The sequence below is a fragment of the Kogia breviceps genome, chromosome 13 (genome assembly GCF_026419965.1).
Source record: "Kogia breviceps isolate mKogBre1 chromosome 13, mKogBre1 haplotype 1, whole genome shotgun sequence".
NCBI lineage: Eukaryota > Metazoa > Chordata > Mammalia > Artiodactyla > Physeteridae > Kogia > Kogia breviceps.
Genome location: NC_081322.1, coordinates 55,606,367 through 55,634,363, shown reverse-complemented (window position 1 = coordinate 55,634,363; position 27,997 = coordinate 55,606,367). Strand labels below are relative to the sequence as shown.

General features: G+C 41.4%; 2 long non-coding RNA genes across 2 annotated transcripts in view; both read right to left on the bottom strand.

Annotated features, from left to right (window-relative positions):
- LOC131768260 (uncharacterized) lies at window positions 1-21,032 on the bottom strand. Its single transcript, XR_010836032.1, has 3 exons — window positions 20,947-21,032; window positions 20,246-20,361; window positions 1-66 (listed from the first exon to the last, which is right to left on the bottom strand). It is a non-coding gene; the product is annotated as an uncharacterized lncRNA (long non-coding RNA).
- LOC136792361 (uncharacterized) overlaps window positions 1-27,997 on the bottom strand; it is a 36,283-nt gene that overhangs the window by 7,749 nt on the left and 537 nt on the right. The gene's annotated exons all lie outside the window — the stretch shown is intronic.

Here is a 27,997-nt window from a genome sequence, read left to right as displayed (position 1 = left end):
GGCAGAAGAGATCCCCTAAGGTGGAATTTCTGGGTCAAAATGCATGTATCACTTTTTTTGTTACTCCTAGGAAGAGGAAAAAAATACATAGAACTGGTAAAGTATAACTGCACTTAATTAATATAAAAATTTAAAGTCCAATCTGTGTTTCTCTATACTCATGAACAGAGAAAACTATCTAGATTATTGTTCAGTGTTTGGGGAGCACACGTTCATATGACACAACAAAACCATCACAGTCATGGGCAACTGTGCTTGTTAAGGCGGTCACTTCAATTATGTCTCACTCTTCACGTGTCTAAAGCCAAGTTTCAAAATGAAAATGACAGTAATACAGGCATAAAAGAAAAAAATCTCCAGCTATACTATTAGATATAACCTAACAAAAAATACGCAGATAAGATATGAATTTGGTCATCCTGTTTTATGACCACAAAGTATACAATAATCCAAGTCTAACATATTATTAAATCCTTGTAAACTCTGCCTGAAAAAAGCAACCATTTCACCCATTTGTGACTTTCTCTAGTTACTCAATAAATACCCACTATAGCAATGTCTGTGTTTCATCGCTGAGTCTTTCTTCTAGCCCTATCACCTTCCTAATGTCATCACAGTGACTTGTCGGTACATAAGATGCACACTGATGAAAAATGCTGCATGCCAGTTTGCAAAGAGTAACTGGTACAAAGACCATCAAATAATGTGTCCACTAATAGCCATGAAATGTTTTCTTCCATCTGTAATTATAGTTTAGTGCCTTCAACTGTTCAGGAGAGAGGGAATACTCTTCATACTTTATAAAATAATGAGAACTGAGGTCACTGAGAACAGGAGAAAAGTTCTAGCATGGCCCATAAAGTATACATTATATTTCATTTGATAAATACTTATTGAGTGCCTCCTCTATGCCAGGAATAGTCTAAGGTATAAGGGATATAGAAATGGAGAAACTGGTCACTGGCTCCAAAGAGGCAAGAGACAAACCGGTAGCCACAGTTCCAGCACAGTCTGAGAGGAGCTATGATGGAGATGTGTACAAGTTGCACTGGAAACCCAGAGATGGGTCACCTACAGTACCAAAGATTCTCTAAAATACTGCAGAGTCACCACATTTGGCAAAGAAGCCCATAGAGCTGAATGTTTAGTTTGCTAAATAGTACTGAAAGCTCAGTGATTGAGTCAAGTGGCAAGAGAATTGGGCAATAAATGATATAATAGCAAGTCGAAAATCTGCAAGGTTACATTTAAACCCTTCATTTTGAAAAATCTAAATACGGACTCACATATATTTATGGTGGAACCCTACCAAGATGCTCATGTTGGGGAGAGGAACAAACAAACTTTCTAAATTGTGAAATCAATTTATCAAATAAAATTCTTCTTTGGCCACATCCATGTAATAATACACCACTGTATCATGAGGTTTGACTGTATTTCTACAATCTTAATAAACAAAAGCCATTGCAAATAAAAATCTTATCTTTTTACTTAATTTTTACTGACAGGGATAGGCTTCCATGTGACACAGCAATTACAGCTTAATTCAGCTTCATAGATGAGCTATAAAACAACAATTTTTTTAAATCCTAAAGAATCTATAAAATAAAAGAATCCCAAGAAATTTTTTAAAAATTGATGATGTGTTAGCTTTAAGAACACCTGTATAATCCACTTAAATGGAAATAGTAAATGATGTGAGTGTAAAGAAGCACTCATAAAAAAGTTTCCGGGCTTCCCTGGTGGCGCAGTGGTTGAGAGTCCGCCTGCCGATGCAGGGACACGGGTTCGTGCCCCGGTCCGGGAAGATCCCACGTGCCGCGGAGCGGCTGGGCCCGTGAGCCATGGCCGCTGAGCCTGCACGTCCGGAGCCCGTGCTCCACAACGGGAGAGGCCATAGCAGTGAGAGGCCACGTATCGCAAAAAAAAAAAAAAAAAAAAAAAAGTTTCCATCAGTGTTTACTCTTAATCTAAATACAATAATCCATAAAAGTACAATTTTAACCCTTGAGCTTTTCTTTTGAAAAAAATCCAGTTTTCTCTGTTTCCCCCTACTACCCAGAGCAGAGGGGTATTTTCTGATATATCATTTGTTTGTATAACATAAAATATTCGTAAGTAGTTTGTGTAAATGAAATATTGTGTATCTTCACTTAGTGTTTTCCTGCAAAGGAATAAAAAATAAGGTCTTAATTATTTTTTAAAGTACTTTTGCAAGGACTTCAAGATAGCTTCACTTTGTACTCATCTACATATGAGTAAATGGCCCCTTCCTTCCTTCCCTCCTTCCTTCCTTCCTCTCTTCCTTCAACAGTATTGAGCAATAACAATTACATGTTTATCATGTGCTATCTATACAGATTCCAAAGTAGACTTAACAATTACATCACAGCTGTTTTATTAAAGGGTTTCGCAGAGCAGTGTGGTGTTAGATTGCAAATAGACATGATTACATTTAGAAAATTGAACACTTCTGATTCAGTATCATTTCATAACTTCATTAGTAGGATGAATGATTGAATACAAGCCTAGTTTATCAATACCTAGGGGCCAAAACTTTTCTACTCTGCCTTGGGAAATACGTTCTAAATCCTGAGTGATCATGGAAAATTGGAAATGTGGTCAGATGGAAACGGATCAAAATCAATGAGAAAAATTGCACGCTAATTTAAAAGTAGGAAAATACATTACACAAATAAAATTATTGAGAATGACTTTTTATGTGAAGAACAATAGAAAAATATTCGCCAGTCTTGGACTCAGAGTGACTGCAATATGACTGTTGAAACAATTTGCAAAAATCATTTCTCAGAAGAAGCATAATAGCCTGTAGGAGCCCAAAGGTTAATTCTTACCCAACATATGCACATGTAGAATTATCAAAGTATACTACTCAGTTGGGATACACCTATGGAAAGAAACACTGATGCTTATAGAAAATTCACAGGTAAGTCTTATTTGTGATATTAAGATTATTAGATCTCTTAGGAAAGACTGTCAAGTGGCCCCTGAGGATATTTACAGCATGATCCCAAACCACCATTCCCCACTTCCATTGAGGATGGACACAAGGGACTCACAGGTGAGGAAAGCACATGGGTGAAGGAAACAGACAAGAAATGAAAGCTGTCTCTCTGCCTTGGGATCATATCAGATTCTCATCTTTCTGAAAAGGATTGAGGTGTGGACCTCCCTAGAAATAGGGAGGAGCAAAATCCAAAACCCCAAATTTAAAGAGCTAATTAATATGCAGGTAGCTTCTCAGGAACTGCAAAAACAACTATATTTCTCTTTTGACTAGAATATATCTGTATATATGAATTATTTACATGTAACATAAAGGCTTATAATGTATGTGAAGGAGAACTTTACATTTTATTTAATCACTTGTTTTATAGCCTACATCACATCAGAAAGGATTGTCAATGGCTTACAAGGATTCCGGGAAGATGGCAGTGGTGAAGGCATGGTAGTTAAATATCCTTGAATCCCCTTCTAAAAAACAGAGCAACTATGATACCAGAACCCAAGAACCCATGGGCAACACGTGAAGCAAACGAAGTGACACAGGATCCTCCACAAACTTCAGAAAATCTGTGGGTGCTCATCCTTAGCACAGGAGGAAGCAGAGGGAAGCCAGCAGGCATCTGGCAGCCCTGAGAATACAAGAGGCCCAGCAAGCTCAAACTGGGGCCCCACAGCCATCTGAGAGAGTGGTTAGGCTGGAGGGTTTCATCAAAGCTCCCTCCCGAGACAAAGCCCTGCAATGAGAAGAAATTGCTGGGATAGGATTCAATTGGGGCAGTCAGGAGCAACAGGGGCAAAGGAAATAGAAGGTCCAGATAAGTGCCATGACAACAACAGAAGGAGTGAGTCATCCAACTAGAAGAGATATCCAAAACCACCACCAGCACTCTAAAATAATAGAAAACTCATTTCCCTCAAAAATCAGCAATAGGGGGCTTCCCTGGTGGCGCAGTGGTTGAGAATCCGCCTGCCGATGCAGGAGACACGGGTTCGTGCCCCGGTCCGGGAAGATCCCACATGCGGTGGAGCAACTAAGCCCGTGAGCCATGGCCGCTAGGCCTGCGCGTCCGGAGCCTGTGCTCCACAACGGGAGAGGCCACAACAGTGAGAGGCCCGCGTACCGCAAAAAAAAAAAAAAAAAAAAAAAAAAAAAAATCAGCAACAGGAAAACATTAAAGAATCCCATACAAAGTGATGAAATGAGAGAGAGAGAGAAAGACAGGGGAACAAAACAACAACTCTACAAACAATAAATATGTGTCAAAAAGATATGACCACAAAAAGATGTATAACCTAATATTTAGAAAAAACCTAAATGAAGAAAATGATAGAAGATATAAAGAATAACAAATTAGAATTGGGGAAAACTCAAAAACGAAATGATCGGAAGAAAGGAACATTTGAAAAGAAAGGTGACAGAACTTATGAAAGAATTAGAAGTAAAAGAAAAATGATATGATTTAAAGACTAAACTAGAAGGGATGCAAGAGCAAGTACACATAACAGATACCTTTCAGGAGTTAGGTGACTCAACAAACTAGAAATAGAAGGGAATTTCCTCAGCCCGATTAGGGCATCTATGAAAAACTCACAGCTAATACCATATGTAATGGTGAAAGGCTGAATGGTTTTCCTCTAAAAGGAGAAAGAAGACAAGGATATCTGCTCTCACCACTTCCATTTAACATTGTAGTAGAGGGGCTAGCCAGGACAATCAGACAAGAAAATGAACTAAAAGGCATCCGGATTATAAATAAAGTAAAACTATCTTTATTGCTGCTGACATGATCAGCAGCATGATACAGAAAATCTTAAGGAATCCACTTAAAAACCATTAGAACTAATAAACAATTAGAGCAAGTTTGCATGATACAAATCAATATATAAAAATCAATTGTATTTCTCTACACTTGCAATGGACAATTTGAACATGAGATTAAGAAAACAATGTCATTTACAATAGCAGTAAAAGAATAATATTCTCGGGAATAAATTTAACAAAAAAAGTCCAAATTGTATACTCTGAGAACTACAAAACACTGATCAAAGAAGTGAAAGAACATGTAAATCAAATTCCCGGCTGGCTTCTTTGCAGGTTGACAAGCTGATTCAAAAATCCTTAAGGGGAGGGCTTCCCTGGTGGCGCAGTGGTTGAGAATCCGCCTGCCGATGGCAGGGGACACAGGTTCGTGCCCCGGTCCAGGAAGATCCCACATGCCGCGGAGCGGCTGGGCCCGTGAGCCATGGCCACTGGGCCTGCGCGTCCAGAGCCTGTGCTCCGCAACGGGAGAGGCCACAACAGTGAGAGGCCCGCGTACCAACAACAACAACAACAAAATCCTTAAGGGGGATTTCCTGGCAGTTCAATGGTTAGTGCGATTCCACAGCAGGGGTCACAAATTCGCCCCCTGGAAGATCCTGTAAGCTGCATGGGGCAAACAAAAAACAAAAAACAAATCCATAAGGAAATTCAATGAGCCCAAAGTGGACTAAATAAATAAATATTGAATACAGAACAAATATGGGGAGCTTCCCTGGTGGCGCAGTGGTTAAGAATCCGCCTGTCAGTGCAGGAGATACAGGTTCGTGCCCTGGTCCGGGAAGATCCCACGTGCCGCGGAGCAACTAAGCCCGTGAGCCACAACTACTGAGCCCGCGTGCCACAACTACTGAAGCCCATGCGCCTAGAGCCCATGCTGTGCAACAAGAGAAGCCACCGCAACGAGAAGCCCGCGCACGGCAACAAAGAGTAGCCCCCGCTCACCGCAACTAGAGAAAGCCCACAGGCAGCAACGAAGACCCAACACAGCCAAAAATAAATAAATTTATAAAAATAAAAACCCAGCTGGAATATAAAAAAAATAAAGGAACAAATACGGAAGGCTTCCTGCTTTCAAAGCTTAATAGAAAGTTACATTAAACCTACAGTGTGGTAATGGCATAAGAATAGATATAGAATCATAATAATATCAGTCAATAAAATAGAATAAAGAATCCAGAAATAAACACACTCAGAGTCAATTCAAGATTTTTCACTCAAGATCTTCAATAAGGTACCAAGACAATTCAATGGGGGAAAGAATAGGCTTTTCAAAAAATGATGCTGGGACAACTGGATATTTACATTATAAAAAAATGAAGTTGGACTGCTACCTTTTCTAATATAAAAAATCTATAATTGAAGAAAGCTTTCCTGACAAAAAGAAATTTGAAAATATATATTGAATCACCAATGCTGATAATTACTATTGATTTAAAGAACAATGTTTGGGGCTTCCCTGGTGGCGCAGTGGTTGAGAGTCCGCCTGCCGATGCAGGGACACGGGTTCGTGCCCCGGTCCGGGAAGATCCCACATGCCGCGGAGCGGCTGGGCCCGTGAGCCGTGGCTGCTGAGCCCGCGCGTCCGGATCCTGTGCTCCACAACGGGAGAGGCCACAACAGTGAGAGAGAGGCCCGCGTACCGCAAAATAAATAAATAAATAAAGAACAATGTTTGAATGGAGGTTACTGATAATGGAGAGGATGAAAGTGGATGAGATTTGGAAGGAATAATCAAGGGCCTCCCTGGAAATTAGTAATATTCTATATGCAAAGCTTGGTCATGGAGATACAGATGTTTGTATCATTGTTCATCTTTATATCCCTCATATACACTGGAGGTATTTTATTCTGAGTATGTTCACTATTTACTAAAAGCAATTAAATTGACTACTACCAAAAGACAGCATCTAATGAGTGCCTAATAAAGAACATAGACAAAGTAGGGGAGAATTATCCTACAATGAGGGCATGAACTTTTAAGTTGAATAATATACTAATATCTAATGATTGCTGAGCTCTTATGTACAACGGTTTTATCTAAAGTACTTTACATTCATTAATTAATTTGATCCTCTGAACAATCCTATGAGATGCACACTATTATTTTCCCCATTTGGCAGATAAGAATAGTAAAGTACAAAGTAACTTATCTAATGTTTACAAAGTGAGATGGTAACAAAGAAGGAATTTGAATCCAGGCAGCCTAGTATGAGAGTTCATGCCCTTCAGTTGCTATGCTCCACTCTCTGGGTAATGGTGATGGTGGTGAAGCTGGTGGTGGTGGTGGTGGTGGTGGTGGAGGTGGAGGTGGTGGAGGTGGTGGAGGTAGAGGTGGAGGTGGTGGAGGTGGAGGTGGAAGTGGAGGTGGAGGTGGTGGAGGTGGTGGAGATGGTGGAGGTGGAGGTGGAAGTGGAGGTGGAGGTGGAAGTGGAAGTGGAGGTGGTGGAGGTGGTGGAGGTGGAGGTGGAGGTGGTGGAGGTGGACGTGGAAGTGGAAGTGGAGGTGGAGGTGGAAGTGGAAGTGGAGGTGGTAGAGGTGGTGGAGGTGGAGGTGGAGGTGGAGGTGGAGGTGGTGGAGGTGGTGGAGGTGGTGGAGGTGGAGGTGGAAGTGGAGGTGGAGGTGGAAGTGGAAGTGGAGGTGGTGGAGGTGGTGGAGGTGGAGGTGAAGGTGGAGGTGGAGGTGGTGGAGGTGGTGGAGGTGGTGGAGGTGGAGGTGGAAGTGGAGGTGGAGGTGGAGGTGGAAGTGGTGGAGGTGGAGGTGGTGGAGGTGGAGGTGGAGGTGGTGGAGGTGGTGGAGGTGGAGGTGAAGGTGGTGGAGGTGGAGGTGGAGGTAGAGGTGGAAGTGGTGGAGGTGGAGGTGGTGGAGGTGGAGGTGGTGGAGGTGGAGGTGGTGGAGGTGGTGGAGGTGGTGGAGGTGGAGGTGGAGGTGGTGGAGGTGGAGGTGGAGGTGGAGGTGGAGGTGGTGGAGGTGGAGGTGGAGGTGGTGGAGGTGGAGGTGGAGGTGGAGGTGGAAGTGGTGGAGGTGGAGGTGGTGGAGGTGGAGGTGGTGGAGGTGGTGGAGAGCCAGGTGGTAGAGGAGGTGGTCGTAGTGGAAGCAGAGGTGGTGTTGGTGTTAGGAAGTTTGGTGTAATGCCAGCTATTCACAAGGGTACTCGGGAGAAGTGCAGAATATTTTTGATATTAGTCTTATTACTAATTTGGGGCCAGATTTGGAAATGCCTTGAATGCCATGCAGAAGTGGGGGTCTTTATCCTTTAATCAGTGGCAGGTATTGATCATTTTTCAGCAAGCAATTTATAAGCTGAAAGTCATATTTTTAAAATGATAATAATAAACTGGGCTGGAAAGTTGATGAAAGAACTAAATGAAGGCAGAAAATCTATTTGCAGAGTTTGGGGGAGGGAGGAATACCTGAATTTAAAAGAGATGACTTTGAACCAGAAGCCAGAATCCTCAAATACTTTTTTTTTTTCTTACTTTTTGGTCACTCCCTGAGGCATCTGGGATCTTAATTCCCCAACCAGGAACCGAACCTGGGGTCCCTGCATTGGAAGCGCAGAGTCTTAACCACTCGACCGCCAAGGAAATTCCTCAAATAGTGTTTTTGACCACAATGCTGAGCAGTTCCTGAGGGAAACTGTGTACAGAGGACCAGGCCCAGCAAAAGCATGTCTTTAATACCACGGAGTCTTGACTCCTAACGAATGACATCTCTTGCTTGAAGCCAGATGGATGGATTGTGTGGAGAACTGTGTCTAAATGGAGGCAGGACTAGAACGTAGACCAAAAGGTGCCAAGAAGTCTCAGAATTCTTAAGCCTCCTCAGCCTATCCTCGTCACGGTGAGTGCGGTGAGAGGAGTCTAAGAGGGGCAGCTCAGAGAGGTTAGAGCAAAAGCATCTGCAAGTGCGAGAGGGCCCAGAGTATCTCTTCAAACAGGCTTAACACATGCCCTCCTGCTACAATTTCATCCCTGGCGACCAGGTCATGCTACCCATCATGGACAGAAGTTGGGGAGAGAAGGGCTTCCAGCCGCACCTGAAATAGTCAAAGCATAGGTGATCTAAATGCTGATTATGGCGGTGGATATGGGAGCAGAAAAGAAGGACTGGATAAGAGATCACAATGACTGAAAGAATGGAACCATCAAAAATAACAGTTTTGCAGTTTTGAGCCACAATCATGTGCCAGGAGAACTATGGGGACCAGAAAGAGATGCTTGCTCTGAGTAGACAATTATTCCTCCTTTTTTTTTTAACGCATCACAGGACAGCAAAGCTCACCAAACTGAAACGAAATTTCACATTCCTGCTGCACCATCTTGAGGGCTTCAACAAAGGCTAGTAATTCAATATGCAAGTTTCTCTACAGGTTTGTGTCTTTTTTAATTTGGAGAGGTTTTTTTTTTTTTTTTTTTTTTTTTTTTTTTTTTTTTTTTTTTTTTTTTTTGCGGTATGCGGGCCTCTCACTGTTGTGGCCTCTCCCGTTGCGGAGCACAGGCTCCGGACAAGCAGGCTCAGAGGCCATGGCTCATGGGCCCTGCCGCCCCACGGCATGTGGGATCTTCCCGGACCAGGGCACGAACCCGTGTCGCCTGCATAGGCAGGCGGATTCTCAACCACTGCGCCACCAGGGAAGCCCTGGAGAGATTTTTTAAAGGGAGTGTACATATAAGATACTCATACTTCTTATTATGAGGTAGGACAGAAAATGATAATTGTTTCTTAATAAAAAAATAATAGTTTCTATTTCTTGAGTACTGATTTTGTTCCAAGCATTATGCTAAGTGCTTTATACACACGACAGCAATAATGCTCACAATAGCACTGCAAAGGCTATTGTTCTCACTTTGCTGATGAGGAAATTTAGGCGCTGAGAAGTTAGAAATGTTAAGAAATTCGTCCCAAGACACATGGCTGGTAAATGGCCAATTCATGCTGCAAACCTAGATCTGACTTCAACCTGTCTTATCTAGAGTTACAAAATGGTGTTCATATTGCCTCTGATTTCATTTTTCTAGTATCTATCAAACCTACAAGTTTTGCTCAGGTGGTCACGACAAAATTCAAAGGTGTTCTTTTAACTAGATCACAACTCACTGGTTATTTAACTAAATTACTAATCAATCAGTTTAGCCAATGCTCTTTCTTTCTTTCTTTCTTTCCTTATTTATTAAAGCATGAAATCGACCGTGTGCCAAGCTTATCAATCTGCTGGAGAAACTGAAAATAGAGACTTTCCTTCCATGTCCTCAGTTTATCATCCATGGAGAGACACACTTTGAGAAATAAGGTACAGAATTCCAAAACGATGCAGAATATCACTACACAGCATACCAAGTAGACCCTTATTATAGTACAGAATTCTATTCTGGAGTCACCAGTTTGAGTCCAGTTTGGAGAAAGGCTACACCTAGTATGCAAAATGACAGCAATGATTGGATGATAATCTGATGTAAACCCTACCACCAATTCTTGCAACGAGACTAAGGCAGTAACTTTTTTTTCTCATCTATATTGAAAATTTGTTTCTTTTTATCTTTTGGCCCCCTTCATCCATTTCTCTCATCCTCCACCCCCCAACCTCTTGACAGCCACCAATCTGTTCTTTGTATCTATGAGTAATAACTTTTTTAAAAAATTGAAACTAAGTCAACAATACTTCAATTAAAAAATAAATAAACGTTGTAAAGGATGAATAAAAGAATACATGTAGAAAATTAAACTTCAATTGATACAAACCAAAGACAAGAACTGAAATAATTTTTCAGAATCAATCAGACAAAATAGCTATTTTTCATTTGCATCATTCAGGTACTTCCTTTCCCAAATAGTCATTTGGGCCTGAAAAACCCAAGTAATTAATTATCTCCTTTGCTTGAGCAGCAAAGATCCAGAATGATAAAAATATTTCAGACTGAAATTTTAGAAAGTAAAGTTAGAAGGGAAAAGTCACAGACCTGAGTTACCTCAGGCTGCACGGGAACGTTAATTCAGTAAATCCTCAAGTACAGGAGCGGTTGCTGACCGCCTTCTCCACTGACGCGAGCACAGAGGGGCAAGGCAGCACCATGCCTGGCACGGAGCAGCTGCACAAACGATTCATGATAACAAGGTCCCTTCCAAGCAGGAACAATGCAGGAAAAGGTAACCTTCTTGGTGAGAGTTGTCTCTTGCTCAAAGTCGTTAAAAACCGAGAAGAGTTTAGATCTAGGGATGACATTTCTTGGAATATTCCTCAAAGGGAGCCGGTGATGCTCCCAGCCACGCTTTGGGCCCAAAGCTGCTATTTCCTCATGAAAATTTGCCACTTTTATCCGGTCGCTGGCACCCACGCCATGCTCTATGATCTCAAGAAATGAAAGTCACTTCCCTAAATCAATCACCAAAAGGGATTTTAGACCTAAGTGATGCTAAACTTAGAGAAAGGGGGAGAAAAAGGATAGTGACTTCTTAACAACCTTCAATATTTTTCTCTCCTGTTTTACCTTAAAATCACATCTTTTCGATATTGGGGATGAATGGAGAACCCTTGGTAAGCCGTTTCATAAACGCTCAGGCTCCTGGCATTAAAAACAGAGTTAAAGTGATGAGGTAAAGCCCTTGCTTGGGAATGCAATGACTTAGAGGTAAGCTCAACAGCTCACATCTGCTGAATCTCAACCCAAATAATCCTTTAAAATTTTGTGTCATCTTAAGTCGCCAGGAGAATGTATCTTGTGATATTGCTCCATTTAATAGGGGATCTATTATTATTCAGAAGCATCAGGGACTTAAGCTCACATCTCACTGTAATAAGTTCCAATGCAGCCCTCAAATTAGTCACACAGAGAAATACACTGTGAATTGAAATACAACCATTTTCTGCATGTTCAGTAGAACAGAGAAGCTATTTTGCTTCACAAGTACAACATGATGATTTTTATGGGGGAAGTGAAGAATAATTTATCCAGTGGGGGAGGAATGTAATTAGTTTGAATAGAGCATATTGGAATTGGGCCAGGACAATAGCCAAGTTACTGAAAAAAATATCCCATTTCGGACACCAAAAATTAAACTGGTGTCCCCCTGTAGAAGCTTGCATTCTCGTGGTTAGATTCTCTCTCTCTCAAAGTAGAAAATATGTAATAAGGGACTAAAGGACTACATCAGAAATAACATTTGCAGGGGATCCACTGCATGCTAGACACTGTGCTAAACGTTCTTAGTCTTCATGATTCCCCTGTGCCAGTCTGCACAGGCAAGCTCCCTCCACACCCCCAAAAATGCCTGTCCCTTGGCCCCCTCTTCAGCCTACAAGTGATGCCCAGTGGAGCAATGCTCTTTCAGAAAAACAGACCTGGAAAGAAAGAGGCGTGAGCAGATTGGAAATAGGCTGCGGCTATGAAGCAGGAAATTCCAAGGTCCCTGGCACCCGGATGATGGCTTAATAGGCAGCATGGGTGCATAGAACACAAGGTCCGGGGGAGTGTGCCCTTCAACTGCACACTCCTCAATGTGATGTCCTGAGCCAAGAACAGGGATTTCCAAAATGTGGAACCTGGTGCAGATCCCCATGTACCTTTCCACCTCCTGCCTTGGTCTAAGGCTAGTGCTACCAACCTGGGTCTAACTCAAACCTTATGCTCTTAACCACTAGGCAAACAGATTCATAGAATACTGGGTTCAAAAAATTGCTACCTGAAGGAGTGATTGCATGAGACCGGGGACCTGTCCTCTTGAAGTTTAGTAGGAAAAGACTTGTATTTTATCTACGGAACAAAATTGAAAAGATGTTGGGCTAAAGGAGCAAAAGAGCTCTGATCATCACCAGTTTTCATACCTGTGACATTTGGTTAGACTTGCCTTGAGGTGCACGGATGGCTTAGCTGTCAGGAAAGTCACTGGTGTCCCAGAGCCTGGGCTCCAGCCCGGGGCCTCGCCACCACAGCTCAGCACTCAGCGCTCTCCCCATCTCAAACAGCCCAGAGGCAGTACTGGCTTATGTTGCTTAACCTGTTGTCTACTTTTCGGGGTGGATCAAGAAGAAAATAAAGGAACTGAAAGTCTGTCTAATCAGCATCAAAAACTACCTCAGCAGGGCCTCCTGGTAACAGGTTAAGGTGTTGTTCATTTGTATTGTGTTCAAATAAAATAACCCCTAAGTGTAAGGGAAGTAGAAATTTAGATTCTTTATTAGCCTTTCTACAACACAAGAAAAGGGATTTTTGTCTTTTTTTGTTGAGGTAAAGTTGATGTACAAAGTTGAATTAGTTTCAGGTGTACAGCAAAGTGATTCAGATATATATAAACACAAATATAAATATATATATGTATTCTTTTTGAGATTCCTTTTCCATACAGGTTATTACAAAATATTCAGGACAGTTCCCTGTGCCATACAAGTAGGTCCTTGTTGTTTACCTATTTTATATACAGTAGTGTGTATATGTTACTCTCAAATTCCTAGTTTATCCCTCCCCCACACTGAAAACGGATTTTTCAAAAAATAATGTTTTCTTTCATGATTACAAAAAAATGACATGCTCTTGGGGAATAATTTTAAAAATGTGGAAATGTACAATGAAAAGTCAATCATATTCCCACCGACCAAGACAATGACCATTAGCATTTTATTGCACTTTCACATTCTAAAATCACTACCAGTTACTTAATTACAGCTTCTCTTTTCATCTAACATTTAAATAAGCATTCTCCCATATTACTAAGTCTCTGGATACATTATTTTATTTAGTTACATTGTATCCCATTGTGTAGATTTACTTAGGGTTAACAATTTACTTAATTAACTCATTGTTGCCATGTTGTTTTCCGCCTTCGTTTTTCCTGTTGTTTGTCTTTGCTTTTATTTTCGTTTTGATGAATAATATTGTATTTATTTCCTTATTTTGCCTTTAATATAATATTATGTGTGAATCTATAGAATATATAAACACATAAAATATATTTGAGGAAGTAGGATAACTGGGTCAAAGGGGCAGACTATTATTTCGGTTCTGCTAAATTGCTTTCTAAAACCAGGGATCCAGTTTAAACACCAGATTCTTACTCCACCTCTCCCATCAGCATGGAGCACTACAATTTGTTTGAATATTTGACGACTGATAAGTAACCATGGCATCTCATTATTGTAATCTGTATTTATAAGGAAAACAATTTAAATGAATGGAGTTATGCCACTTTTACCATTAAAATGTATTAAAAGATCATTTTATCTGATTGTCAAAAATATTTCCTGACTTCCAATCAATGATAAAGTCATGAAAATATCTCTGAATTTACTTTGTCCTTAAACATTTTATTTTATTTATTGCTATTCTTAAAATCAGAGTTGTAAATGTCCTTGGCCTGGTCTACAGAAAGGGCAGACTTTGGGGTGCATGTCTAAAAACTTAAATGAGTTTAAATGATTCCATTTTATTCCTGAAAACTCTAGTCTATTCCCCCCCCCCCAAATTCAACTTCTTAAGAATCATAGTGGCCTCTAGCATTAGCTGGAATTACTGCTTCTTATCTTTGAAGCTTAATATGAACTTTCATTTTTATTATACTTCCCATTCTCCAAAGTATTGCATGCCATGTGACTATTTTTCAAAACTCAAACAGAATTTTTTGGTGGCGTCGATGAGGATTATGCCTTACCATTCAAGCTAACTGTATTTAAAAACAAGCACACAAAAAAGCACAAGGAAACACGTATGAGGATTACCAGCTTGAAGGGAGACTCTCTTGCTAGAAAAGCATCCACACACTAACTTCAGCAGGATGTGGGACTTTTGCCACTGACTTTTTTCTATTCATGGTCTCACTTGTGAACAGCAGAAGTGAACAGAGCTAGTTGGTGGTCTGCGCTTGTCCAGTCAATGCTGGGAAACTGTCAGGATTACAATGCTCCTTTGTTGGCTGGCTTGGCAGCGATGCCAAGAGCTGAATGGGCCACAGAGACTGAACTAGTTATGACGACTTCTGGGTCCTCCCAAATGACCAGAGGGCCTCCCCACCTCATTGCCCAGCCACCCTGGGATGACTGCATGGACGTGGAGATATCCCAATTCCTCCTACCAATATGCTGCACCAAGTTGGCCAATGGAGAATGCCGACTTCCTGATGATCAATCTAATTCAGTAGGGGTACCCAGCTCACTGGAAACTTGCAAAAAGAACGCAGACAAACGAGATAGAAAGTAAATCCTGAAATTGCTATGCTGTAATGATGTGCTAATCTCTCCCACTGAAATTGCACAGGGATTTTTGGAGATGGAGAGTAAAGGATTAAAAAATAAACTCAGAAGAAAAGAGAAAAAGAGGCTCCCCTATGATGATATTCATGGGAAAAATCTGCTCTGACCAAATTAGGTCATAAGGATTTTTATGTTTGTTTTTTGACAAATCACATGTCCCAGAGCCCCAGTTTTCAGATTTAGATGCAGCCCCCAATAACAGAGAGAAGGAAACTGAAGATTATGAAGCAGGTAGGACCAAAAGATTACTAAACAAAAGATGAGTTGTTTCCTAACAGCTTTCTGCTAACCCAGACCCCCTGGTTTCGTTTAAGAAGTCCACTGCCTTTGAAAATACACAGGGTCTTTTCAATAGCAAAAGATCAAATGATGTTAATCAGGCAGCGAGGCCTAACCCTTTAATGCAGCTGTCTCTTTACATTATAAACATCCCGGCTATACAAGCTGGAACAATTTTTATCTTAGCCTGTCTTTCCTTCTTCTTCCTCTCTCTTTAAATTTTAGGTTTCGCCAATCTTTCTTCTACCTCCTTTCTAACCCCCATCAAGGAACAATGTGTTGTGCCTTAGAACAAAGGAAGGCAAGAAGACGGGGCAGTGGGTACATCCATCTCCCCGTTTTCAACTCCATGTCCTCCACACTTGAGTTGGTCATTGTGGACTACATTCTAGTAGAAAAGCCACATCCACAGGGCACTGCATACAGCTCAGGTTTCTCCCTGCTCAACATCTCTGCTCCTGCTTGGCTATTGCTTTGGCCTGATGGGTTCAGTTCCACTTACCACAGTTATGGATACATTTACAGATATGATCAGCAGCTTTTTTTTTTTTTTTGGGGGGATACAATCTTTGCTTCAGAAAGATAATCATATTTTGCATTCTGTAGCATGTTTAGCTGAAAGAAGAATTGATTGGGGTAGAGAGAAGGATGTATGACAGTTGTCTTCAGATATTTGACCTACCACCCTGCTGACCTAGGATTGGACTTCTACAGGAATACAGAACCATCACAGCAGTGATTCTTCAGTGGGAGTGGTGGTGGTGAGTAGAGATAGTTACGGACATCTTCAGTTTACCTCTCAGCTGAGATGCTAATGCGTCTGCAATACAATGCCATTGTCATCCTAAGAGTTTGACCTATTTCTTACGAGGGTTAGGATTGAGACGGTTCAAACTGGACTATAAATTTTGCCCAATCAGTTGAACTGTATGTCATTCTCTTATCTTTTTACTCCTAAAGCCCAACAGGGCCTGACATGTAGCAGATGCTCAAAAATGCTTTTCGAAGTATTATTTTGTTGATGAATTAAAACAAACCTTCAGGGAAGCAAATTTCACCTTAATATAAGTGGAATGATCTAATAAGAAGCACTGTCCAATGTGGGCTATGACAGACAGTGAGCTCTCCATCTTTGGAGGAGGTCAAACATAAACTGTGGATACTGTTATGTAAGCTGGGGGGTTGACCCGGTTTATGAGGTGAAAACAGTGGCAGCCCATTAGCCCCTGGCCAAGGAAAAGCTCCAACACTTTCTACTTCATGATCATGAACAGATTCCCTTTTTGAAGGGAATAAAAAGATGCATCCTGTGGGCTTCCCTAGTGGCGCAGTGGTTGAGAGTCCGCCTGCCGATGCAGGGGACACGGGTTCGTGCCCCGGTCCGGGAAGATCCCACATGCCGTGGAGCGGCTGGGCCCGTGAGCCATGGCCGCTGAGGCTGCGAGTCTGGAACCTGTGCTCCGCAACAGGGAGAGGCCACAACAGTGAGAGGCCTGCGTACCACAAAAAAAAAAAAAAAAAAAAAAAAAAAAAGAATACTTGTACCTTTGAAACTTTCCCTGGACATGGTCTTCTTCACTAGAGCACCATTTGAATGCTGATACGTATTAGTCTAGAGCTGTGGTTGATAGGTCCTAAAAACCCAGTTCCTTCTTCCTACAGAACCAAAGGCTTCTAAACCCATCTCTTTGTCACACTAATTTGGGACCCTAATTTCCAAATTAACTTAAGAATGGCCCACAAGAGAAGTTCAACGCTTCTTGAAACACTGGAAGTCTTTTAAGAGTTTCCCTTCCCTTCTCCTGTTCTTCCTTTTCCTCCTCCTTCCTCTTCTTTTTCTTCGCCTCCTTCTTTTAATTCTGAATGAAGTTTATCACCTCAGGAAATGTGGTACCTTGATCATCTCTTTGATATCCATGCATCCCACATTGATTTACAGTGAACAACTGTGGTCCATTAAAAAGACTTAATAAAGTGGAAGCCTCGTACCCAACCATAAGATTTGCTGTGATGATCTTTTGGTGAAGAGCGCCACCTCTCAACAGCAAACCAACGTGGCCTTTCTGTGGGCCAGAGTCGGAGGAACCGTCTGCCAGAAGAGTGAATCAGGGATCGCCAGCATTTTCTCCTTGCACAGCATTCAATTACCTTTTTGGACCAACAATCGTAAAGTACCTGAGGTTGTACCTCATGACTGTTTTAGCGAGAGTGTCTCTGGGCTCTAAAATTATTATTCACCATCTATGAATTCACTTTTAAAAGACAGTAATTCTTAATCTATTTCTCAGTCTGCCCCATTCTTTAAAATCTTGGATTTTCTGCTGAATAAAACAAGTCTCCAGACTTTATTCAGATTAAGAATTATTCCTTAGCATTTTAGGTATCTCACAGGTCTTCTAGGCTCCTCTTGTTACAGGTGCAGAAGGTGAGGTCCGGAGTAGACCAGTGATGGCATATACCTCCCCTGTTGACCCCGCACCTATTGACTACTACCGTCAAGCCCTCCCCTTTGGGCCACATTCCCCTGTCTTGGGTTCCCAGAATTCTGCAGTTTAGAGGGTAACTGGAAAGACTGGGACTGTATTGAAACTAATTGTGATCTCTTAGGTCATATGCATTTTATCTTTATAACTTTATCATGTTCTGTTTGTGCTAATAAAGTACACATCTCTCTATTCACAACACATAAAAAAACCACAGATGTTGATTCTAAATTGAATTATATTCATCACTGCCTATGCCTCTAAAATCATTCATGTAAAATTTTTGAAAGAAGCATTTTAGGTTCTTCTTCCTTTCTCAGGAGTTTTAAGTGATTTTAAATATATACCTGCATGTATTATTTGATGTTAATACAGCTTTTCCTGAATAGCATGCTTGACGTTTAACAGAGATTTTTGGAGCTAGTGCATTCTGAGTGCCAATGGAGGGAAATTTACCTTATAATCTATGACTCACTATAAAGGGGCATTGGTACTGCAGAAGAAAGCAAGGAGCAAAGGATGAGAACTTTGGGTTCAAGTGCAGTGTCTGACACTTAGCAGCTCTGTGAATTAACCCCCAAAAAACTCTCCTGGTGGAGGCGTGTGGGTTGCTCGCAGGGATTGGGGGGGGGGAGGGGAAGGAGTGGTAAGAAAATCTATGCTGCCTTTCTCATTGAATTGTTGTTAGTATCAAGGTCAACAATAGAGTTGAAAGCTCTTTGAAACTTATAAATCAAAGTTAAGTTAGTATTATAATGGCCAGAGCATTTGCTTGCTGCCATGTAGCATGTGAAATGGAAATCATATGTATAAAGGTGAAAATCTGGGCTCTTGGATCTGCCAGTTTGGATGGAATCGTAACTTCACTACTTCCTAGCTGTGTGCCCTCTGGTAAGTTACTAAACCTGCCTAAGCCTGACATCCTGAGGGAATGTAAATTGGTGCTGCTACTACGGAGAACAGTATGGAGGTTCCTTAAAAAACTAAAAATAGAGCTACCATGTGATCCTGCAATCCCACTCCTAGGCATATATCTGGAGACAATTTTAATTCGAAAACGTAGGAAATTCCCTTGTAGTCCCGTGGTTAGGACCAGGCACTTTCACTGTGGAGGGCCCAGGTTCAATCCCTGAAAAGATACATGCACCATAATGTTCATAGCAGCACTACTTACAACAGCCAAGACATGGAAGCAATCTAAATGTCCATGGACAGAGGAATGGATAAAGAAGATGCTATATATATATATATATATATATATATATATACTCAGCCATAAAAAAAGAACGAAATAATGCCATCTGCAGCAACATGGATGGGCCTAGAGATTACCATACTAAGTGAAGTAAGTCAGAAAGAGAAAGACAAATACTATATGATATCATTTATATGTGAAATATAAATGATGACACAAAGGAACTTATTTACAAAACAGAAACAGACTCAGACATAGAAAACAAACTTATGGTTACCAAAGGGGAAAGGGGGTGGGAGAGGGATAAATTAGGAGTTTGGGATTAGCAGATACACACACTATATATATAAGATAGATAAACAACAAGGTCCTACTGTATAGCACAGGGAACTACATTCAATATCCTGTAATAAACCATCATGGAAAAGAAGATGAAAAAGAATATATAGGTATATATATATAACTGAATCATTTTGCTGTACACCTGAAACTAACACAACATTGTATTGTAAATCAACTACACTTCAATAAAAAATAAATAAAAGATAGAGTACAGTGATGCATGCAGGGCACCGAGTGGGATGTCCAGCCCACAGCAAATAAACATTAGTTTGTTTTAGCTCTATGAGATTCCTGGCTTTTTCTGTTCATACAGTTCTGTGGGATAAATAATCTGGGAGAGTTGAGCCTTTTAGCCCTGAAAATATTTTACTTAGGTCTCCCTCCCCTATGACTAGAGCTCTAGCTGAGACATCGCCTCAAAGGACACAGAGCAAATGAAAGTGTCATGAAACAACATTATGAACAGAAGGATTCATAAGTTTGAGGGATAAATCCAAGAATATCTGCTTTTTATTCTGCCCTCCCTACTCTCGTCTTCAGAACTATGTCCCTTACAAAAAATTTCAACTCCAAGAGAAGAGTCGATTTCAGGATGTCTTCTTAACTCTGTTCCTAGTAAGCGTCCCCAGTAATCTTAGACCCTTTATAAACTTTATGAACTTATACATAAGTCATTGTTTTAAAAAATTGTTATAAATAACTTGGTTCATTTACCCTATTACTTCTTTCAGATTATGAACTTCATGAAGCCTAGCCTCTTCCTGTTTTTCTCACTGTACCCAATGTTTAAGTTCCATGAGTGATCATTAATGCCTTAACATTACCTGCACTTGGACTCATGTTGTGCTTTTATCACCTACTTGTTGGGTGTCCTTGAGAAAGTTGCTTCAATTCTCTGAATCTTGGTTTCTTTGCTCATAAAATGAAGGCAACCTTGCAGAGTTCTCATGAATCTTGGTAGTAATACCTGGAAAGCCTTTAACACATAATAAGACTTCAATAAAAGGTCACAGTGTTTCTCTCCTTTAAGTTGTCTAATATGATTATTATCACCATGGTGGCCACCATCTCTATGCCTATTATTGGCCCAGACTCCCAGGAACTAAAGGAAAACAGAAGAAAGGATATAGGAAAAGCCAGAGAAGCATGATGAAAGCAGAAAGATTTTGCTAAAACCAAATCAGCAAACACAGGACAATAAACGTATTCCATCATCCAAAGGTGACGGTGGCTTCATCATGCTGATAAAAGAGAACACTGGTGAGATGGTGCCACCTAGTGGTGGTCTCTTAATATTACATGCAGCGACTTCGTAAGCGGTGGGGAAATATTAATCATTGCCAAAGGAGCCTCCAGTTTATTCCTCGTCTCTTTTGAGAAGGTGGGGATGTACCGCTTGTGCATTCCTCTCTCTCACCCATCCTGAGTGGGGCTGTGGACAGCGCTGTGCTCGGAGACCTGCTCAGCAGCACTTTGTTGTTTGCTTGTTACTTCTACATTAATAGTTAGAGCCTGTCTGGGCTTATAAATTAGCTCATTAGCAACAAGTCAGCAATCCTACCTATTAATCAATCACAAAGTAACAAAGGATGATGAGATCTTGACATTTGCAAGTTAAGCTGTGGCCTTGATCACCATTTCGCCATCTGCAAAGAAGGAAATACTTTTTTTATAAGTTTATCAAAATTAAGTTCATAAAATTATGAATGTTTAAGGAAGAATGTTTTATCTATCATGATAGTGCATCCTGCAGTTGCTTACTCAAAATTACAATCTTTTAAACACAATGATGTTAAGTGAGGAGTTTTACAGTGCCCTACAGACATTCAGTCCCGAGTCCCTGGGAAAGAGAAAATAAGCAGCTTCTATTAACTTTATACTATTTATTTATTCACTTGTTCATAGTAGGATCTATGAAGACAAACTAACTCCACCAATAAAAGAAAAATCCAATAGCCCAAGTATAAAGCAGCATACCCTTCAACTGTAAGGAAGTCTTTTTTTAAAGTTTAGAATTTTAGAATTAGAAGGCACTTTAAAAATTAGAAGGTTCAGCTCCTTCTTTTACAGATGACCCTGTTTATCTAACTCACATATTTTGTGATTTTGTCTTTTTTTTTTTTTTTTTTGCGGTATGCGGGCCTCTCACCGCTGTGGCCTCTCCCGTTGCGGAGCACAGGCTCCGGACGCGCAGGCCCAGCGGCCATGGCTCACGGGCTTGGCCGCTCCGCGGCACGTGGGATCTTCCCGGACCGGGGCACGAACCCGTATCTCCTGCATCGGCAGGCGGACTCTCAACCACTGCGCCACCAGGGAAGCCCTGTGATTTTGTCTTTTACCCTTGACTGCTGTGTTAGGATTTGTTACAGAGCAGTCTGGTTCTATTAACAAGTCAGGCTGTGAAACACCTTCTACAATGTGTCATTTATTTGGAGAGAGGGGGCCTGGGAGAGAATTAGAAACAGCTGAAGGCATATACAAGCCCATTGCTGCTCTGGTTTTAAAGGCAGTTTAAAAGCTCAGATGAAGAGAGAATAGGCAGAAACAGAAAGTTAGAGCAGGACAGATGTTGCTGCTGCTGTCTCTCTGGCCCTAGACGGGCCCTGGCCTCAGAAACTCCTGGAAGGACCATCCCGGCAGTTTGATATGCCTCCTCCCCAACACCCTGCCACCCAGCCTCACATGGGCATGGAAGAAGAGGGGAACACATGTGTCCCAATCCTGAATGCCCTTGCTTTACAGAAATGCCATGGCTTTTGGACCAATGGCATCTCTTCTGGTAGAAGTTGGAAGACATCTCCCAGACAGACTGATTTTTGTTCATTAAATTAACACTTTTGAGCTCCTGACTTGGGCTATTCTACAAATCTCTCAACGATTTTCAGGCCTTCAGGCAAGGTGATTCCATCCCCGAAGGGCATCTCCTTTTTACACCTCCCCCACCACCATCACCATCTTCTTGTCACCACATCTAGGGGAATGTCATGCTAGGTTCTAGCTTCCAAGGATAAAAGATGGATCAGACACAGTGTCTACCCCCAGGCACCTTTCTGTCTAGTATCACCATCATGACAAAACGGCCTGAGAAATATTCCCTGAGCTCAGAAATGTACTTCCAAAAAGTTAAAGAATTCTTCTGTGGCTTCCTGGTTCGCCATTTGATTTTCACACCTTCTGAGGTCAAGTCCCACTTTGAAATGACAGGGGCAACCACCAGAAAAGAAACTTGACCTAATTTGTAAGCTCAAAAATTACCATTTCAATTAAGTTGAACCAAAGACACATGCAGAACCTGATTTGTCCCTAGAGGAAGCTTGAGATGCACTTTACCTAGAAGAACCTTTCTGTTCCATATCCCCGTCCAAGCTCTGAAATATGATTCCTTGGCAATATAGCCACTTCAGTATTTACATAATAATGGCATATTCTGACACAGCCTCTCTCTCTGTGTGAAATGATCTCCGCACACAGGAGAACTTGATAACTGCCAGGATTCCCACACTGCCATTCTAGAAAGTCCTAGGAGGCGGTATGGATACTAGAAAATACATGAGCCGTGGTGCTATAAAGTTTCAGTCCTAACAGGGCAACTTAATAGGTGTACAATCTTGGGCAAATTATTTAACCTTTCTGAGCCTGGTTCCTCACCTGCAGAAAGGAGATAACGATACTCTGAAGGATGGTACAAATTTGAATAATATGGCAGAACTCCTAGTGCAGTGTCTGGCACAAATGAGGTGTTCTTTAAAGAAAGGTATTATCACTGCCATCTAAATACTCCTTGCACTCACTCACTTCCTGATACCCTCTCACAACGCCATGCGAGACCACCTGACTGTCCTGTGCTTTTAGTGAGGCCAAACCCTTCAGTTTTAGTATCTGTCCTTGTATCTAATTGTTCTCCTAGAGTCAATGTTCGTTGCCACCCCTTGTAATATTCACCACTTGCTGCCTTTGTTGTTTGCTGTTCCCTCGCTTGTTTTCTTCCCTCCTCCATCAAACTTCCTCTATACTTCCTGGCCTGAATGTTGCTGTGGTTTGGCTTTTATGACTCTTAAAAGACCCTGAAGTATCTCTATTCTTTCTGAACATTAAACCAAGAGACCATTAAGTGCCATCTTGGACCCAGTCCAATCAGGTTTTGGTTCAATGGCTTAAAGCTGGATGCTCTGGTTGTTTTTCTTCTTTTTCCTGTTAGACACACTTTAACAATTCCCCGCCCCCCCTCCCCTTTAATCCTCTGGGTTCCATGGCACTCCAGATGTATAAGATTACTAGAATTTTGGCCTCTGGGATAACTGAGGTGTTGCTACAAAACATATAGGTTTACTCTTTAACAGTTAGGAATGTGCTAGAACAATAGCATTTCTTTTAGTTAGAAGTTAAAAACAAAATTCCAAATTGTTGAAAGCTGCATATTATCAGAATTGTTTTTCTGGCTTTCTTTTAATATCATTTATTCTATATATTACTTAACTTGGCTGCTGTTTTATAGGAGTAACTCTTTTTCTTTCTTTAACAGGAAAATGCTACTGAGTACTACGATAGTGTCGTTTCTTTTTCTGTGTACGGAGAAGGAGTCTGCTACCTGGTCTAAGACACCTGATAGGTCACCGTGTAACAGCTATCAAAACAGTGGCTGGCATCAACCTCTGTGTAATTCACCTGGAACCCTGCCCTATTCCTGATGATGCATGCTGATGGACAGGGGCAAGCTAACTTCAGTCACTCTAGAGGGATAATAGTTCCAGTCTGTTCCATCTGATAAGGATGGAGTGATAGAGCAGCTGAAGATTCTTGTACAATTATGAAACACTTTAGTCACTGAAGGTGGACATCAGTGGAGAAGATTTGGGGGCTTGCCAGAAAACTGGTGTAAGGGATTATTAACACAGATAATAACTTAAAACAAAAACCAAAACAGTAATGTTGTCTTTATACATGCAGAACCCCTCCACTCTGTAATCCAGACGTGTCCAGGGGTGACTCTAACACACCCATTAATGGCAAGTAGCTTGGAGCCAAACTGTTCTTGCTCAGCTTAAGGTTAACTGTGAAGAAGGCACATCTTTCTTGGCAAAGTCTCTGCCACCACCCTCAGCCACCACAGACAGGGTGCACTCTACAGCTGCTCATCTGAGCAGAAAGTCCCCCCTTACCTCTGTCGTTAATGGCTGGTTTTATGGGGGACTGGTGCCCACTCTGACTTTTTTGCTGCACTGCAATACTGCACCACCGGCAAGAAAAGTGGCAAAAGAGAACAAAGCCCAATCTCTTTCCCTTGAGCAAATATTCCTTTTGTAATATTCCTCCACTCCTAGGCTTACTATCCTACATTTTTCTTCGGGGAGCTGAATTGCTCTGCTTAACCTAGTAACATAACTGATCAAAGCCTTCCTCGAATTCCCCTCATCTTTCCAGGGTCTCTGTGGCCAACCTCCAGAGCCTTTCTACACTACTTTAAAAAGGGGTTACATGCGAAAATTGTGTGTTTATTTCCTCACTCATTTTAATATAAATGGAACATCCATTTTCACCAAGAATAATTCAACAATATGAGGAGTTTAATTTTAAGCATTTTCATTTTGGACCTATAGACTGTAGCTTCTTAACTGCAACATTAGTGACATTTGTGCTGGATAATTCTTTGTTGTGGCAGGTTGCCGTGTGCTTTGTGGGAATTTTATTAGCAGCCCTGACATCTGCCTTTTCGATGCACACTCCCCTGCTTTGTGACAACCAGACATGTCTCCAAACATTGCCACATGTTCCTCTGGGGCAAAGTCACCCCGAGATTGAGAGTCGCTGATATAAACCAACTATTAACCTTTTTATCAATGAAGATATAGCAGGCAGAAGCATCGTTTCTTCCTTGGGTGTCCAAAGGAAAAAAAGAAAAAAAGTAGGTTTTGGTCAGACATGGTCTCTGTTCTTTCATCAGTTCCTAAAAGCATTTTTATAAGTTTTCTGGGCAAATTTTCTCAGATCAATCCATTGCTATCTGTTCTCTTGCCCAATGTTTTACCTAAATGACAGTATACGAAATCTATTTTATACACAGGATCTCATTTAATTTCCACAGTGATAAGATGTGGTACTCACAGCCAGTTAGCTGGGAAGCAGCAGGGTGTCATGGAAAGGAAGATTTGGAGGACGACAGGCCCGAGCTTCAATTCTGGCAGCCCTGTTCACTGGCTATGAAAACTTAGAATAGATACATGAATGTGTGTAACTGAATCACTTTGCTGTACACCTGAAACTATCACAACATTGTTAATCACCTATACTCCAATATAAAATAAAAAGTTAAAAAAAAAAAAAAGAAAGAAAAGTCAGGCCAGTTCTTCAGCTTCTGTACCACTCAGTTTTCTCTCGGAAATGTGCAATTATTATCTTGGAGAAATGTTGAGTGAATTAAAATGAGGAGAGATGTGTGACAATATATCTCACTTAGTGGAGGCTTAAGCAGTGATAGCTTTTTTTATTAGAACACCAAGACCAGAGCTTTGCGGACTACCCCACAGCTGCATACTGAAGCAACTTTCTCAATAGCAGATTTTGCCCCCATTCTGGTCACAGACCTCTTTAGGGATCTGATAAATAGAAAAGCCCTCAAATGCAACACAATTGCAGGAGATTTCCATATTCCCCAGAAGTGTATATTAAACCCAAGGGATGAATCCCTCTAATGAGAGCCTTCTGATTTCACCTTTTCTTCTAGTTGACTCAGTAAGTGATACAAATTGTTTTCCTTGCCCATTGCTTTAAACGGGCACCCCCTTCTAGGGAAACAAATGGGTTCCAAGTCCCCTGATGTTAGTGGTTGACCAACAAGGCTTTGAAATAAGCCATTGGTCTGGTAGAGTGCAAACAGGCTTGCCAATTTCCCAGCAGTAGACATTTAGCATCAGGGAGAAGTAAACCGTAGACGTGTTAAACCCCTCAGATACAGAGGTTGCCTATTCCTACAACATAACCCAGTCTAGACTTCACTTCCTATTTCAGTGAGAAAACAGAGGCAATCAGAAGAGAGCTCCACATCTCCCACGACCACAACTGCCGTTAATTAGTCACCATATATTCTCCCTTCCTCATGTTTTATGGATGAATGCTCCATATTCCTAAGACCAATCTTTCATCTTGTACCCTAGACTGTATCCTCTTCTATCTCCTCAAGGCCATCATTCCAGTATTTCTCTCCTTTGTCTCCTACAATACATCATTAATTTTCCCTCTCTACTAGATCACCTCCATCAGTAAACAAAAATACTGTAACATCTCCTGTCTTAAAAAGAAATCTTTCCTCCAGTAGCCCCACTCATTTGAAATGAGTTGCATTTCTCACTCCTGTTCTCTCTGGAACCATCTCCAGGTAGGGTTCTGCTTGCCCCAACAGACCAAATCTGCTCTTGTCAAGGTCAGTAGTGACAATGAATTTGCTAAATCCAGTAGTCTTTATCTGATATAGTGTTGACTTAATTGATCACATTCCTTCCTTCTTGAAGTATTTTCTTCATTTGGCCTCCAGGACACAACCACCTCTTAATCCTCTACCTACTTCACTGGCCACTTCATTCTGGTCTCCCAAACTCTAAACGTTGGTTTGCCTGGGAGCTGAGGCTTCAGACATCTTTTCTTCTTCATCCACACTTTTCCACCAGGTGGTCTCATCCAGTTGCTCGGTTTTACAAACCATCTCATGTGCTGATGACACAAAATTGTCACCTTTCCCCTGACCTCCCGATTTATCTCTCTACTAGGATCTCTAATAGGTATCGCAACATGTCCTAAACTAAACTTCTGATTCCTACCCTTCCCCACAACCTACTCTTCTTGCAGTTTTCTCTGGCTCAATACATAGCAACTCCACTCTTTCCAGCTGGTCAGGCCAAAATTCGTGGAGTCATCCTTGACTCCTCTCTTTCTCTCGTGCCCCATGTCCAATCTGTCACAAATCCTGTTAGTCCTACCTTTAAATTGTACCCCAAATTTAACATCTCACCACCTCCACTACTAGAATCCTGGATTAAACCAAAACCATCTCCCCTAGACTCCTAACTGGTCTCCCAACTTCCTTCCTCCCTATACAGTCTATTTTCCATGTTACCCTCTCTCATTGAGTCCTTCAGTATGCATGTCACTAAGTGCCTTTGAAAACTGGTACCATTGGTTACTGATAGAATTAGGACAGATAGTTGAGACAGGCCCTGACCTACTTTTGGGGATTCTTCAGCACTTGAGGTGTCAGGGGGCTGTGATTTCAACATGGAATTGTATTCACTCCCTAGCCATTTATACTAATCTCTAAAGTCCTCTAGCTATGGCTAGCCTCCAATCCTTCCAGTACTTTTTCACTCCTAGCTAATGTCTCCCTTCCAAAGCATCTTCCTCGTGCCTCTGTTAAAATGCTTATGGATTGCTCGCCTTGAAGTAGAGCTCCTTATCTCTCCCTCTAGTCAGAGGTTGAATTGCTAAAAGGCAAGATTTTGGTGCATCATGGCATAACCTTCCTCCACACCCCAACCCCTCTGACCCTCCCCAAGGAACTGCAATCCCTTTAAAAGTCTGATGGAGTTCAGCTGAGCGGAGTAATTTAGCAAACAAGTAATGCA